The sequence below is a fragment of the Panthera tigris genome, chromosome X, assembly GCF_018350195.1.
Source record: "Panthera tigris isolate Pti1 chromosome X, P.tigris_Pti1_mat1.1, whole genome shotgun sequence".
NCBI lineage: Eukaryota > Metazoa > Chordata > Mammalia > Carnivora > Felidae > Panthera > Panthera tigris.
The window spans coordinates 97,351,983-97,355,883 of NC_056677.1; the positions used below are offsets into that span (position 1 = coordinate 97,351,983).

Consider the following 3,901-nt stretch of genomic DNA (forward strand, 5'->3'; position numbering starts at 1 on the left):
TGAGACACTTTGGGGGCTACGGCAAGAAGTCGCCCTCGAAGGTCGGAGTCTAGAGAGAAAAAGGAATGAAGACGATTAGCTGGAAGCCGAGGAAGAAAACGGTGAGTGATGAAGCAGAGGATATTTCTGGGTCACCGAGAAGCAGAAAGGGTTCGAACAGCCTTTCGCTTGAAATGAGTGTTTGAATTCCTGGGGATCCGCATCCAGGGGGTTTTGAACGTCCCGGTAACTGCTCCCTTCAAGAGTGTTGGCACACGCGTAGGAACAGCCGGTTGTAGTTGTCACAGGGGCTGGCACAGGGAAGGGCACTGCTGCCACGTGGCAATCTGGGAGTCAGGGGGGCTAGACGTCCTGCGGCGCCCGGACAGACCGACCCAAGGGAGAACGCTCCACCCCAAATGGCAAGGCAGAAATGGCTCGCACCTATTCATCCAGAACACATGGAGTGCCTTCGGGGACTTCTCGATTAATGGGGATTTTTTTTTTTTTTTTGAAGGATGAAGGAGAACGGCAAGGCCAGCCCAAATGCCTCTTTGGGTCCCTAGCACAGCGGGATTCAAAACCCCAGCCCAGAAGAGAGGTTACCACCTCTGGATAGGGCTCAGAGTCTGACCATCAGACCGTCCCCGGTGACACCCACGACATCCCCGTGTGGCACGTTTATTCGCCTTTCACAGAGTCAGCTCTGCTGCGTGTCCAGCAATTCTCTAACTACACAGTAGGACAAGAAGCTAATCCCGAATTAGAATCTTCCCGAGTGGGGGCTTGTCTCCCTCAAGCGGTGGTCTGGGTCAGTGGTCCGGTAGGTCCCAGGACTGGGGGGATGTGCAACACTCAGACCCCCGCTAAAGCAGTTAGCATCTGCCTTCCGCAGGCGAGATGCAGACCAAGCCTTCTGGTGTTTCAAGAGAAACTGGAAATCCTGACTTTTATTGAAATCGTTCAGTTTTTATCTTTTAAAAAATTTTTAAATTTTACTTAAATCCAAGCTAGTTAACATATAGTGTCATAATGCTTTTGGGAGTGGAATTTAGTGATTCGTCACTTACTGTAACACCCAGTGCCCACCCCAACAGGTGCCCTCCTTGATGCCCATCCCCCATTTAGCCCATCCCCCCCCACCTCCCCACCAGCAATCCTCAGCTTGTTCTCTGTATTTAAGAGTCTCTTATGGTTTGCTTCCCTCTGTTTTTATCTTATTTTTCCTTCCTTTCCCCTATGTTCATCTGTTTTGTTTCTTAAATTCCACATCTGAGTGAAATCCCATGATATTTCTCTTTCTCTGACTGACTGATTTCCCTTAGCATCATACCCTCTAGTGCCACCTTTCTTTTTCTTTTTAAGTAATCTCTACCCACAACGTGGGGCTCGAACTCACAACCCCGAGATCAAGAGTCACATGCCCCACCGACTGAGCCAGCCAGGTGCCCCAAGATCTTTTGGTTTTTTCACTGTTGACCCCTAATTCAATGGCTTTTTAAAATATCGTGCAGGCTGAAGCACACCCACCTAAGGCTGACCCAGGGACAGCCCTTGACTCATGGAAAGCCCATGACTCACGACAGGAGCTAAGATGGCCTCTGCAGGCCCCCTCCCCCCAGTGTTACTCCCCCTCAAATCAGTGCCATTCATTCTCTGATATGTATGCTAGCTGGGATTCCCTGGGCACCGGGGCCAGCAGGCTTATTCCACTTGTCACTTTTCTCTGCGCTTAACAGGAGTCGGGGTAAAAACCCCTTCATGCAATTTACTCCATGCCTCCAGTGACTCCGTGCTTTGAGAGAACCCCCCCCCCCGCCCAAAAAAGCAGGGCACAGAAAAATGTGACTCCTGGAATGCCATATTCTTTAAAAAGCAACCAAAAGGGGGCGCCTGGGTGGCTCGCTCACTTAAGCATCCGACTTGGGCTCAGGTCATGATCTCACGGTTTGTGGGTTCGAGCCCCACATCGGGCTCTCTGCTGTCAGCACAGAGCCCGCTTCAGATCCTCTGCCCCCCTGTCTGCCCCTACCCGCCCCCCCAAAATAAATAAACATTAAAAAAAATAACGTGGGTGGGCACAGGGGCTTCACTTTAAAGTGGGTGGGTTTAGGGGCGCCTGGGTAGCTCAGTCGGTTAAGCCTCGGACTTAGGCTCAGGTCATGATCTCACGGTTTGTCGGTTCGAGCCCCCGACCCCCATCCTCCCCCACCCCACCCCCACCCCCATTTGGGCTCTGTGCTGACAGCTCGGAGCCTGAAACGTCCTTCAGATTCTGTCCCGTCTCTCTCTGCCCCTCCCCCACTTGTTCTCTCTCTCTCTCTCAGAAATAAATAAATAAATAAATAAATAAATAAATAAATAGCTTTAAAAAAAAGAAAGGCAACCGAAAAACCAGAACTTGGGGGATCCCAACTAGATTAGCCCAAGGCGGGGATCTCCTCAGCATGAACGCCCCAGCCGCGCCGCCCAAGTTCACGCTAGGTCAACGGCACGAACTTTGAAAGTTACCTCAGAGGCAGGCGGGCAAACGACCCCAAATGGGCGCGACCCTCGACACCTCTACCCTCAAACGAGAAAAGACCCCGAGAAACCGAAAAGGCCCCCAAGGCGACCCGCCCCGGCGCTGGGAGCCGCGCCTCAGGGTCGGCCGCGATCAAAAGTGCTCCGGGAACGGCCGCCTTCCGAAAAATCGGCAAAAAGGGCAGGACGCCACACGCAAAGCCGAGGGTCCCCAGGGCCGAGGCTACCCCGTCTCCCCACCCCCCCCCGCCCCGCCCCGAGTTCGGGGACGGCAGTTTCTCCCACACCTTCGGCCTCCCCACCCCGCTTCTTCCCCTCGCCCCGCCCCCTGCCCCCCGCCCCCCCTTCCCTGTCCCCCTGCCCCCCCCGCCCCCCCCGCCCCCCGTTCCCAGCTCGGGACCCGGTGCTTCGGGCCCTGGGAGGGAGTCCGGCTCTCCCAGTCAGACAGGGGAAGGGATTATCCCACCCGCCGCCCCGGAACACCTCAAGCGACACTCTTGACAAGTCCCTGAAGCCAAAGGGACCCGGTCACCCGCGGGGCCCCGTTAACTGGACGGGGGCGGGGGCGGCAGCGGGGGCAAGGGGGGGGGCGGCCCCGGCCCCCGCCTCGAACAGAAGAGGGCACCTTCGGTTCCCAGAAGCGGGAAGCCGCCGCCGGCGTACCCCGGGGGAGCGCCTCGAGTGACCTCTGCCGGAGCAGCGGCCTGAGGGGGCCCCTGAGCGCCCCCTAGTGCGGCGCCGGGGCCCGGCGGAGGCGCGGCGCGGTCCAGGGAGAAGGGAGAGGACCAGGGGAAGAGCCCAGGCGCATCTCTGGAAAGCCCGACTCTGTGGGGGCAGGTGGGGCGGCCCGGGCCTCCCGCGCCTCCCCTCCCCAATCTCCACCGAGGGTCCTTCGTGGCCCGGTCGGCGCGGTACCAGAGCTTCCCCCCCCACCCCACCCCGCCCCCCCCCCCCTCGCCTAGGCCGGGGCGGCCGGCGGGCCCCCCCCCCGAGAGACGCAGCGGGACGTGGCTGCCTGTCAGCGAGAGCCGCGGAGGGCATTTACCCGGAGCCTGAGGGGCCGCTGCGCCTCCGCTCGGGTCTCCGCTGAGGTAACGGGACCGCCGCCGCCGCCTCTTCCCGGCCGCCGCAGTCGCAACCGCCAACGCTCTCGATCGCTCTCTGCGACTGTGGCCCGCGAGGCCAGCTGTTGAATGGCCGCGTCCAAGCCGGCGACGCACGCGCGCGCCCCGATGCCAACGCCCCGTGCGCCCCCTCGCCCCGCTGCGGCCCTGGCGAGCTCGCCGCGGCTGCTTCCCGACTCCGGGATCCCGGCTCCCGGCAGCGGGCTCGCCCACCCGCCCGTCCGTCCGCCGACTCCCTCCCTCCGCTTGGTGGGCTCTCGCCTAGCCAATTGCCG

General features: G+C 59.7%; 1 protein-coding gene across 1 annotated transcript in view; it reads right to left on the minus strand.

Moving 5' to 3' along the window:
- The window catches only part of LOC102972780 (A-kinase anchor protein 17B-like), a 25,257-nt gene extending 21,556 nt beyond the window's left edge, over positions 1 to 3,701 (minus strand). The window contains exons 1-2 of the mRNA XM_042974889.1: positions 3,548 to 3,701; positions 1 to 49 (exon numbers count right to left, since the gene is read on the minus strand). The exon at positions 1 to 49 is cut by the window's left edge and continues 17 nt beyond it. The gene's annotated coding sequence lies outside the window, so the exon portion shown is untranslated. The remainder of the gene's footprint in view (positions 50 to 3,547) is intronic.
- Between the last annotated feature and the right edge of the window lie 200 nt (positions 3,702 to 3,901).